Source organism: Zea mays, chromosome 9 (assembly GCF_902167145.1).
Source record: "Zea mays cultivar B73 chromosome 9, Zm-B73-REFERENCE-NAM-5.0, whole genome shotgun sequence".
Classification (NCBI taxonomy): Eukaryota; Viridiplantae; Streptophyta; class Magnoliopsida; order Poales; family Poaceae; genus Zea; species Zea mays.
The window spans coordinates 49,227,041-49,240,274 of record NC_050104.1 but is presented as its reverse complement, the minus strand read 5'-3'; the positions used below and the strand labels follow the sequence as shown (position 1 = coordinate 49,240,274).

The 13,234-nt window shown below is 41.5% G+C and overlaps 1 non-coding gene across 1 annotated transcript; it reads left to right on the top strand.

Moving 5' to 3' along the window:
• The first annotated feature begins 12,892 nt into the window (after nt 1–12,892).
• TRNAL-AAG (transfer RNA leucine (anticodon AAG)) lies at nt 12,893–12,973 on the top strand. Its single transcript has one exon. It is a non-coding gene; the product is annotated as a tRNA-Leu (tRNA).
• The last annotated feature ends 261 nt before the right edge of the window (nt 12,974–13,234 follow it).

The following is a 13,234-nucleotide window of genomic DNA, read 5'->3' as shown; positions in this document are numbered from 1 at the left end:
TGCCAGTTCTTGGGAAGATCCTTGGTGTCTTGGGCTTCAAAGAAGCAAAATTCGGTCGCTCTTTCCACCGCCGAAGCCGAGTATATTGCCGCAGGTCATTGTTGCGCGCAATTGCTTTGGATGAGGCAAACCCTGCGGGACTACGGTTACAAATTCACCAAAGTCCCTTTGCTATGTGATAATGAGAGTGCAATCAAAATGGCCGACAATCCCGTCGAGCATAGCCGCACTAAGCACATAGCCATTCGGTATCACTTTTTAAGGGATCACCAACAAAAGGGAGATATTGAGATTTCTTACATTAACACTAAAGATCAATTAGCCGATATCTTTACCAAGCCTCTTGATGAACAATCTTTTAACAAACTTAGGCATGAGCTCAATATCTTGATTCACGCAATTTCTTTTGCTAGATTGCACACATAGCTCATTTTATATACCTTTGATTATATCTCTTTTATATGCTATGACTAATGTGTTTTCAAGTCTATTTCAAACCAAGTCATAGGTATATTGAAAGGGAATTGGAGTCTTCGGCGAAGACAAAGGCTTCCACTCCGTAACTCATACTTCGCCATCACTCCAAGCAACTCTCTATTCTTTGGGGAGAAATGAGCATCAAACAAAAGGACCGGACTTCATCCTTAGGGGAGAAATGAGCCCAAGGCAAAAGGACCGGACTTCGTCTTTGGTATAATCTTAACTCTTTTTCATGACCAAAAGAGAAGATAGCACTTCAAGGGCTCTAATGATTCCGTTTTTTGGCGATTTATGCCAAAAAGGGGGAGAAATGAGCCCAAAGCAAAAGGACCGCACCACCACCACCAATTTCAAAAACTTAGTGTTGAATATTTTCAATTGGTATCCTATTGTGTTCAAAAGGGGGTGAAGTAGTATTTCAAAAATGGTATATCAAAACCCTCTTGAACACTAAGAGATGGATCTCTTTTAGGGGGAGTTTTGTTTAGTCAAAGGAGAAGCATTTGAAACAGGGGGAGAAAATTTCAAATCTTGAAAATGCTTCTCAAAATCTTATTCATTTGCCTTTGTCTGTTTGCAAAAAGAACTTTGAAATGGATTTACAAAAGATTTTGCAAAAACAAAACATGTGGTGCAAGCGTGGTCCAAAATGTTATAAGAAAGAAACAATCCATGCATATCTTGTAAGTATTTAAATTGGCTCAATTCCTAGCAACCTTTACACTTACATTATGCAAACTAGTTCAATTATGCACTTCTATATTTGCTTTGGTTTGTGTTGGCATCAATCACCAAAAAGGGGGAGATTGAAAGGGAATTAGGCTTACACCTAGTCCCTAATTGATTTTGGTGGTTGAATTGCCCAACACAAACAATTGGACTAACTAAGTTTGCCCAAGTTTATAGATTACACAGGTGTAAAAGGTTCACACTCAGCCAATAAAAAGACCAAGTTTTGGATTCAACAAAGGAGCAAAGTGGGAACCGAAGGCCCTCTGGTCTGAGAGCACCGGACTGTCCGGTGTACACCGGACAGTGTCCGGTGCACCAGAGGACTCCAGCTCAAACTCGCCACCTTCGGGAATTTCCAGAGGTGACTCCGCTATAATTCACCGGACTGTCCGGTGTACACCGGACAGTGTCCGGTGCGCCAAGGGAAGTCGGCCTCAGGAACTCGCCAGCTTCGGGAAACTCCAACGGCTAGTCCGCTATAATTCACCGGACTGTCCGGTGTGCACCGGACTGTCCGGTGCGACTTCGGAGCAACGGTCGTCTCCGCGCCAACGGCTACCTGCGGCGCATTAATTGCGCGCTCTGCGCGCGCAGATGTCAGGCGCGCCCACTCCGGCACACCGGACAAGGAACAGTGCATGTCCGGTGTGCACCGGACACCCAGGCGGGCCCACAAGTCAGGAGCTCCAATGGCTAGAATCCAACGGCAGTGATGACGTGGCAGGGGCACCGGACTGTCCGGTGTGCACCGGACTGTCCGGTGTGCACCGGACTGTCCGGTGTGCACCGGACTGTCCGGTGTGCACCGGACTGTCCGGTGCGCCATCGAACAGACAGGTTCCCAACGGCCACTTTTGGTGGTTGGGGCTATAAATACCCCAACCACCCCACCATTCATTGCATCCAAGTTTTCCACTTCCCAACTACTACAAGAGCTCTAGCATTCAATTCTAGACACACCAAAGAGATCGAATCCTCTCCAAAATTCCACACAACGCCATAGTGATTAGAGAGAGAGATTTGCTTGTGTTCTTTCGAGCTCTTGCGCTTGGATTGCTTTCTTCTTTCTTGATCCATTCTTTGCAATCAAACTCACTTGTAATTGAGGCAAGAGACACCAATCTTGTGGTGGTCCTTGTGGGAACTTTGTGTTCCAAGTGATTGAGAAAAGAAAGCTCACTCGATCCGTGGATCGTTTGAGAGAGGGAAGGGTTGAAAGAGACCCGGCCTTTGTGGCCTCCTCAACGGGGAGTAGGTTTGCAAGAACCGAACCTCGGTAAAACAAATCTCCGTGTCTCACTTGCTTATTCACTTGGGATTTGTTTTGCGCCCTCTCTCGCGGACTCGTTTCTTCATTTACTAAACGCTAACCCGGCTTGTAGTTGTGTTTATATTTGTGAATTTCAGTTTCGCCCTATTCACCCCCCCTCTAGGCGACTTTCAATTCCTATTTTGATTTAGAATTATATATGGATAGGTCTAGATCCTGTTCATACTAACTTATCTGTGCAAGGCCTTAGTAGGAATTAAGAATCTAGAGACACTTCTCGTTTTTAGGTTTGGATCCTGTTCATAGTGACTTATCTGTGCATGGCCTTGGAAGGGATTAAGAATCTAGATACACTTCTTGTTTTTAATCATGGACTCAACAATTGAACTTTTTTTTAACAAACTCAGCCATGGAACTTTTACTCTACCTCTGTCATCTACTTTTGATCTTGGCAAATTTAGTCGCCTGCATGAAGCAGGGAAAGGCTAAATGGATTCATTCATAGTTTTGTTTACTCACATCAATGGACATTACATGTTCTGTTAGTGCCTTTATTCTTTTTATTTGATTGGCTTCCTCGAAAAAGTACTACAATCTTAGTTGTAGTCTCGACTTAGAAGTTGCACAAAAACATATATAATTTGGTACTGTCATATCAGACAAATTACTTGGTTTGCTCTTCGACAATTAAGCAGCATAATCTGTTGGGACTTGATGTTCTGTACTTATGCAGGTTGGTATTCGTATTTCATAAGTTGTGTAATATATGTGGTAATGTTTCACCTGTGTTTCTTATCTTTTTTGTATGCAATAAAATATGGATGCTTCTTATTTTTGGTGAAATTACTATATTATGCCTAATTATTTTTGTGCTTACGAACTGGGTTTTCACGCCCATGGCATGGCAGCAAGCATAGTATATCTTCTGGATAAACTAGATTTTAGTTGAGTGCTTGACCTCTACAGCTTGCTTCCCAAGCAGGATATACAAGCTATTGTCATGTCTGGCTATCATAAAATCGGAAGCCCGTCATTTCTACAAAACGGTTAATAGAGAGTACATGGAGGTCAAAGAAGATATAAGCTTAGTTGTCATTTCTAAATATATAATATCTTTCCCACTTTAGTTTTAGCTGTAAGTACACAATAATAATATCACTGTATTCTTCTTTCCAGGCGTGTAGCCATGTATGGATTTATGATTGGTTGCTCTGTTTTCTGTCCATGATTAGTTGATATGTTGAATCGAGGACAAATGAGTAAATAACACAAACTTAGACATATTCTTATCATGTACTTTTGTGTAATTTGGTGCTCCAATGTACCAGATTCTAAAGAAAACTTCATTGATAATATATGTATTCTTTTTTATGTAATCGGTGTGCGCTCACATTTTGTTGAATATTTGTGTGCCGTTGCAACGCACGGGCACCTAACTAGTGGTACATGAAGGGATTGTTGTGCTTTGTTTATTTGTCGTGACATGGACACACTCATGCTTATATACATATGTGTGTCCCTTCTTTCTTTCGCTCTATCATTTTTAAAAGGAAATTATATTATATTATTCTTGTTGATTTATATCGTGTTTAGATAGAACTTATCATCCATACCATTTATTAAATATGGTATAAATAATATCATAAATTTGGTTACGCCAAAATTAGTGTCAACAGCATTGATAGACAAGTATTCATCACTTGTATGCACAAGTTTAGGGGAGCAATTCTCTACACATTAAATCTTTGAGACTAACCATTCTTCAAGTATATATTATGCTTAGTCTCTAATTGAAAGGGAAATAGAGTTTCAAGCAAAGGGAGTACTTCCACTTCACATTCGTTCGGTATCAACCACCCTTGCTCAAACTCATGTACTTCAATTCCATATCTATTGAAAAGGCCTCAAAATTTCTTCATTTTTGGTTCTTAATGCCAAAGAGGGAGAAAGTATTAGGCCAAAGTAAAAGGATTGCACCACAGGAAAACATTTTAAACTATTTTATACCAAACGGGAAAACTTATTCAGGAGAGTTTTTTAAATGGCCAAAGGAAAAGTATTTGAAAAAGGGAAGAATCCTTAAATCTTAGAAATGTTTTTAAAAATTTCATTCTTGTACCTTAGGTCATATGCAAATAACTTTGAAAAGATTTTATCAAAAGTTTGCAAAAACCATCACATGTGGTGCTAATGTGGTCGAAAATTATAACCATGCCAATATCACTCATATTCACTTAGAACTGCTTTCATTTCAGTAGCTTATGAACACTTGACCAATTGCAAACTAGTTACAATTTTATACTTCATATTTGCTTTGGTTTGTGTTAGCATCAATCACCAAAAAGGGGGGGATTGAAAGGGGAAATGGCTTTAAACTATTTCTTATATTTTGGTGCTTGATGACCATCACAACCATTCAGACTAACTAGTTTGCCTAGTCTTTGATTCACATGTTCATAAGTTCAGCAGTTGAGTCTCTATGTCACAATCAGCTCAGATCCAATCAAATAGGGGTAAAACACGGAATAAATGAACTACCAATAGTTCTACTCTTTCGATAAGTTCTAAATACCCCGAGAAACCTATTCAACACTTCTAGAAAGGTTGGAAAGCTCGAAATCAACATATCACTATTTTGGAAGCTAGTTTGAGCAAAAGAAGATATATGAGTGAAATACTCAAAATGGTAATGATCCATGACTTAGACTGATGGAAAGCCACTTGAGATGTTTGTCTAAGTCATAGGTTCTCTCTGAAGTTTAGCCAAAGCAACTTGGAGAAGATTGTTCAAAGATCAACGAGAAGTCAGGAACTCAAAGTCCTGAAATCGCCAAGTGCGGACCGTCCGACCACTTCTGGCGGACCGTCCGCGGCACTGCTTTGACTTCGGCTAGGAACTATAAATCGTGGATAGTCCGGCTATAAACCGCAGACCGTCCGGCTATACAGTGCGGACCGTTCGGCTATAATTTATGGACTATCCGCATGTGAAGACTTGGTTCAGCCCGAAGGTGACAAGTTGAGCAAAAGGAATTTTAGAGCTGGCGCGGACCATCCGGGACCAAGGGTGGACCATCCGCGTGGTGTCACCAAGGCAGATAGTTGTTGATCTAGCCGTTGATCTGTCAGGTGTATCCATTGGAGATGTCAGAATCGACCGTTGGAGGGTCGCAGACCGTCCGGGCCCTAGCCGCGGAACGTCCGCCAGTGCAGTGTCTGGCAAATACGCCCCAACGGCTACATGGGTGGTTGAGGGCTATAAAAGCCACCCCAACCAGCCCATTCAGAACATTAATGGTTCTATATCATACACAAGAGTTGGGTATCCACTCCTATCTACTAGAGCAACACTTCTATACACATCAAAGCCTCACAAGTGCCACAAAAGAGAGATCAAGCAAGAAAGAGCTACTCATGTGCGTTTAGTGATAGTGCCTTGTGAGAATCATTGAGAGAAAGTGTGTGCTGCCTCTTGTGATCATTTGAGCGTGACGTTTTGACTCCCATTCATTGTAAAGCTAGCAAGAGCCCCTTATCTTTGTGGTTGGCCTTGCGGAGACTTCGGTCTTTTATTGACAAAGAAGAAGGAACACTCGCCGGTCTTGGTAACCGTTGGAGAGAGGGAAAGGGATGAAAAAACCCGTCCTTAGTGGATTCCTCAACGGGGATTAGGTTCTTGGTGAACCGAACCTCGGTAAAACAAATCACCCGTGTCACTTGTGTTTATTGTTTGTGATTTGTTTGTCTTCTCCCTCTCTAAGTTCTATTGCACTATTCTTTTTTTATATTACTTTGTGTTGCTTCGGGTTAAATTCTCATATATAAAAGCAACGCCTTGCAAGAAAGAACTTGTGTTATTCCTCTTCTTATCTAAGCCCTCTCGCTTTATTCTTCATAGACATTTTCATTGTGTTGCTTTGTGTTAATTCCGTGTTCTTTGAAAGCAATACTCTTTGCAAGCAAAGGACTTAGTTCTATACTTCAATAATTGTTTATCTTGTTCTAACCGCTAATCGAGGGATCAAGTCCAGGTTTAAAGTTATAATTTTCAGATTTCACCTATTCACCCCCACTCTAGGTGACTTTCAGCTTCCCCATCGGTCAATTCACATAGGTGTGCTAGGAATTGGCCTATATGTTCATGTGTGCTTTTCCCATTTTCTCCAGAAAACTTAGAAAACTTCGGTATCCTTGCCCCATGTGGATATGGGACAATGTCAAACCGGTGATCATATGGCTTTTTGATATGATTGCCCCACTCTGGCTACACTAACTCCGAGCCTATGTCAAAATAATTCAGCCATCTCTTCCCTAATTTTCTCCATTGCGTCTGGTGGCAGAGCACCAGACCTTGGGTTGTGGGGCACATTTGGTTGGGCGTTGCTATGCCGACCTTCTTGTCGTGACTGATCGATAATATTGATCGGTCTATGATCATATGGTGTGCTATGGTTTAAATATGCAGGGGCAGAACGTACTGCTGCTGTGGTGTGTAATAATTCGGTGCAAAGTGTGCAACAGTGGGTTCTACGTATGCGTATCCGGTCTGTCTAGTGGAAAATCCAAATTGCCCGGTCGTGTTCGCTGCTATTGGGGCACCACGCGGTGGTCCTGGTGCAGCCCCAGATTTTCCGACAAGGAAAGTTGGACGGTCCGCGTAAGGGCCAGACGGTCCGGGCAAAATCTCGGATGGTCCGACCATGTCCAAGGGCGCCGATCTGCCAAGCATGGATGGTGGTGGTATTTGCCCTGGATATGAGTTCATCGGCATTACCATATAATGGATGGGGATGTGAATCCCCATTTGTTGCCGATGTATTAGACATAGATATCCTATTACTAGTTTCATATGATGGGAAATTTGGAGCAATAGACTTCTCCAACGAACGTGTTAATTTTTTAATTGATTCTTCTAACCTTCCAATCTGTTGTTTCATTTGATTCTGCTATTGATCTACATACTGTTTAATAGATTGGATGTCAACGGGTTTACTTACGTTGGGGACTTAAAGCGAAGATAGAAGAGATGCGACGTCGGTCTCTCCATGTTTGACAACCTTCTAGTGGTGATCCATCGTGTATGTGACAAGAATTTCTCCTTCATTTGACGCATGTAGTCCTCGTATTGCTGTTGCTTACCAGTCGTCAGACTTTCAACAACTGGCTCCAGGATATTGTCCAGGGAGATATCGGTGTGATCTTTAGAACCGGTCATTTGAGGGCCTGATTTTTATTGGATCTAGATACCTGCCCCAGCGCAGTTGCCAAAAAGTGTGTTGGCGCCGACCCGGGTGCCAAACACTGTAAAGGACCGCCTTGCGGTGCTCTCTAGGGAGGCGCGGACGGTCCGCGGCATAGGGTTGGACGGTCCGTGACCTAGCGCAGGATCGACTCCTCCTCTGCGTACGTCCGGACGGTCCGCGTCTGGGGCTCAGACGGTCCGCGATGGCACAGAGGGTCTTCTTCTTCGCAACAGGCCTAGATCTCACCTCCCGGGAGGGACCCTGTCGGGGAGGAGAGATCCTAGGGTGTATCTTGGCGTCGATAGGCCACCCAAGACGACTCTAGTTGACGTAGAGCCGAAGAGAGGTGAAGATTTAAGGTAGAGGGAGGCTAAACTAGAACTACTCCTAATGCATAAGTTAAAAACGATAAGTAGACTTGATTTGATCGATTGTGGAGGGTTCAATCGGCCGTAGCCCTTTATCTATATAAAGGGGGAGGTCTGGACCCGTTACAAGTCGTTTTCGGAGTTAATCTCGCAGATTTAGCTAACAAATCCAGCATGAAACTCGGAATCCTAACTGATTCTGCGTACGTACGGACCGTCTGCGCCACCACCGCGGACCGTCCGGACTGTGGACCGTTCAGACTACAGGGCCGGACTGTCCGCTCCCAAAAGTGGACTCAACAGAATCCTTATGAACAGTATCCCAGATGTTTAGATTAAGACAAATGTAGGACCCTCGTTCATGAAGTGGAGTTTTCACAAGAGGTGCGGAATTAGGACCTCTGGTTATCCAAATAAGGTAGTCTTTGAGCTAAAACCACCCTTTATTGTATCTGAAAACATGGAGCAGCAATTTGCTTAAAAACACGGTAGGGTGCAAGTTGTACAGCAAGAATACAAACTGAGTAGTATTCTTAGGCATGTTGGACAAAGAACACAGTTAGATGATGCATAGCCTATCCAATCCAGCAGCGACTAACCAAACACGCATCTACCAGAACTAAATATCTGAGAACTTAAACAACTATCCCACCCAAATTAGTGATCAAGAAGTAATCTGAACGATTGCATCTAGAAACTCGCCTGCATTTCTCATGGTTCTCCCAGGCCTGTATCTTTACCACTTCACGTTTTGTGTTCTGCCATTCTGCGATCTCAGCCGTATATTCTACCATTCTACAATCTCAGCCGTCCAATCCCGCACACCAGTTTTCCGCGCGCAGAAAAAAAAATCAAACTGTGGCTACCTAGGGATCGAACCTTGGATCTATTGAGCAGAATGCCTAGCCTTCCACCCTCTAGCCAACATGACTCATGTTGAATTGTGTACAATTTCAACTAAAACGTCTTTTGTGTTTAACCCACTGTCCACTCTGTATGCTAACTGAGTCTAGAAAAACATTTATAGCTTGACCCCTGATCTTTCTGGAATTTGGGACGCAGTCCAGGAAATAAAGAAAATAGGGAAAAGGAGTTTAGAAATTGATTTTTAGTTTAAAAATAATTGCAGAAACCCATTTAATTCATGGAAATTTCATATTAAATCCAAATGAGTTCATTCCAATTTCTATAATTCTATAATATTATTTTTTATCACATAATACCTCTGTTTTGTCATGAAAACAACAATAAAATTGATTTCCTAATTAATCTTGTATCAAATACATAGAAACTTTGGAAATTCGTAACTTCCCCATTTTAATTCCAAATTGAATCATTCCAGTTGTGTTAGTCTCGTATGAATATTTACTACGCAGTAACAACATTGATTATACCATGTTTCATACTTTTATAATTAGATATTTATTTATCCTATGTTAATTGGGTTAATCTATGTCTATTGGATTAATTTATTTAATATATTAATATAGTATTCAAACTTTGTGGTTATACGATGTTTGACCATTAGTCTTGCAAATACACACTTACCTTTTTGTTTAAGCAAAAGCGTATGGTGGTACGTGTCCAATGACTAACGATGTACGAGAGAATTTCTTCCGGTATGTGTGAAACGTGCTCTCCAATAATGAGATCATACAAATCGTGATATATATCAAAGTCTGCATGATACTGGTGGTTGCAATGTAGTGGTGAAACAGATAGATTATAAATAACAAAATTTATGTATGGCCAGAATCACAAATTGATTATGAAACATTTTCTCATAATGGTATAACACATATTTTGTATATAAGTTATCGTAGTATACTGGTATTATATATTCCCATTGCAACGCACGGACATTCAGCTATCATGTATAGAAGTCTGCACGGTACTGTTGGTTGCAATGTAGTGATGAAATAGTTAGATTGAAATAACAAAATTTATGTATGGCTAGGATCACAAATTAATTACGAAACATTTTCACATAACAGTATAACACACATTTGTTCATAAGTTATCATGATATTAAATGTTTCCGTTGCAACGCACGGGCACCCACCTATATGTGTTTATGTCTACATCTATGACAGGAAACACATCTACTACATCTCTCTCCAAGCTCACTTGCTACCATTGCACAATGCGTAGTAGTAGATAAGTATCACCGATATTCTTGAATTATATTTTTGGACGGAGGTAATATTATTTAAAGAAGAGCTTTGCATGCTATTTCTTTTGTTTGAATAATGCATTATACTTAATTTCCCTTTTTTGCATGTGTGAAATTTTTTCTTCGTAATACTTTTTTTTTCCATGGACTAGACTTGTGAGTCATTTTCATAAACCAACGCCAAGCATGAATCCATGTTTCCTACTTCAAACCCCGAACAAACTCCATGAGCAGGAGGCATTCGCGTTGTCGTCGCTCATCGATGACGAGAAGAAGCTTGGAGACTGTCAGTTCGACCTCTAAAAGCAGTCTTACGTGGTCGCATGCGCCGCTGTGTACGACAAGCTCCCGCGAAGCCGCCGCTTGGACGCGGTCTAGAGCAGCTGCACCGCGCTGTCCATCGTTAAGTAGGGGGGCCTCATGGTTGTCGCCAACGTCGACGACTCTCGGGTTGTTCTGGACACCGCATCTGACGACGACGCCATCACACCGTCCAGCTCATCGTCCACCTGAAGCCCAACCTGCCACGTAAGTCGCTACTGACCGGACATGAATTCTTGTGCGCTGGGACGATGGACGTTGATGACGTTGTGTGAGTGTCCTCGAACATGATGTATGTAGTGGAATAGCGCATTCGGTGGTGCAACGGCCAGGGGTACTACCTCGTTGATGAGCCCGGGGTGCACTTCGTTTGGCAGCCCAACCAAGAGTCATCGGTACTCGTCATGTCGTGTGCATTCGACGACTACTATATCGAGGATTGTGGCGTCATCTTGGCGCCGGAGGTGACACAGAGGAGGATCGACAACAGTGACCAGTTCGTCATCCTCGCCACCGTCAGGGTAGCTTTTGTGCCGGGCTGCCTTTAATTCTCTTCGCAAACACATACACACTTACCTTTTTGTTTAAGCAAGAGCATATGGTGGTGCGTGTCTGATGACTAACGATGTACGAGGGAATTTTTCCGGCATGTGTGGAACGTGCTCGTGGTCTCCAATGATGAGATCATACAAATCGTAGCATATATCGAAGTCTGCATGATACTGATGGTTGCAATGTAGTGGTGAAATAACTAAATTAAAATAACAAAATTTATGTATGGCTAGGATCATAAATTGATTATGAAACATTTTCTCATAACAATATAACACATATTTTGTATATAAGTTATCGTAGTATACTGGTATTATATATTCCCGTTGCAACGCACGGGTATCCGGCTAGTACATTTTTTATTAGTAGAGATGTTTTTTTTCACTATTTCAACTCCAAATGGTGTTAATTAGCTAGGAGCTTCACCTATTGTTACTGTGGCTGCAATGCAGCTAGTTGCTTATAGTAATTGGATAACCAGCATAAGCACCATAACCATACATGTTAGGATCCTGGGGTTGTGCATACCCATTGCCATATATAAGCCTAAGCCTCATAACCTTGTCCAGAGCCACCATAGTAACCACCAGCACAAGCGGCCACAGGCACACCCCATTGGATGGATGGATTCCTATTGAGGCCGAGAATTTTTTACATCAGAATATTAGCCACTTCATCTACACCATACAACATGACATGAAGAAAAACAATGTGCAGGAGATGACCTGAGTCTGCTTGTTCCACAGGCTTCTACTCACGAAATTTGAACATTCTGTGCACCAATCAATGCACCTTGCAGAATTAACAACGTTTGCTCAGTAGACTGTCTAAAATTCATTGCCATAATAACTAATACAACAATACTTTTTACAAATACATGTCAACGACGGACCAATTGAGTAAATAAGGTCAACCTTGTAACAAACTGAACAAAAGCACATCTCTTTCCAACAGGGATCTTAACACGGACGACTTTGCCATGAGGAGAACAAACTTGTTTTAGGACATATTCAGTTACATTAGGGTCAAGCCCATCAACAAATATATGAAGACAAAAGAATAAAGTTAACAAAAAACTAGAAGATGAATGACTGGCATGCAGAAAAAAAAGAATTAAGAACGCACAATGGTATTGTTAGGATCATTCTCAGACTGAGCTCCTTGAGAATTTTCTACTGTAAATGAAAGCAAAAAAGTGAAGACAACATATTATAAGATTTGATGAATAACAAATTCTATTAAATGAAGCCTGCCATGGAAAAGCCTACCAGATCACATGGTCAGTGTATGATGTCTTATCGCCAATTTGTAATCTAAAATATAAACTCAATGGCGTGCAAACTTATCTCACACAGATCGAGCTCGAGCCATCTCAGGGCACTCACAAAATCCAACCCCAGCACCACATCACATCTCACAGCAGTGGCGGACCCAGAAACCTTCAATAGCCTTGGCAAAGATAATACTTATACCGTAAATACATAGCTTTGCCTAATTTTTATTCATGTTTAACTGTATTTTACTACTTGCTTCATATGTATAGGTTCATTAGCACTAATAGAGGTGCTAAGTTACCATAGTGTAGGAGCAGATAACATTCCACATTTCATTAGTGATGGGGAAGCATCTGAATGGATCGGCGAGCAACATGATACAGACTTCATCCTCGCAATTTTGAATAATGGGATGTGTTGCATTCGTAAAAGAGGTGATACATTTACAAAACGAGTTATGTAGGCAACTTAAACAACTTGACGAGATGGCCGAGTTGGTCTAAGGCGCCAGATTAAGGTTCTGGTCCGAAAGGGCGTGGGTTCAAATCCCACTCTCGTCAAATTTTTTAGTTTTTTTATTGATTACAGATTTGATTTTGTTTCTCTTTATCATTATGACCTCTACACTCCCTCCCGTCAAGTTATTCTGTACAGGGTTCAAATCCAACTCTCGTCAAAAATTTTAGTTTTTTTATTGATTACAGATTTAGATACTGATTTTGTTTCTCTTTATCGTTATGACCTCTAAACTTCCCTCCCGTCAAGGTATTCTGTACGGACTCCAGGAATAATCTTCTGGGTGGATAGATACACATGTTTTT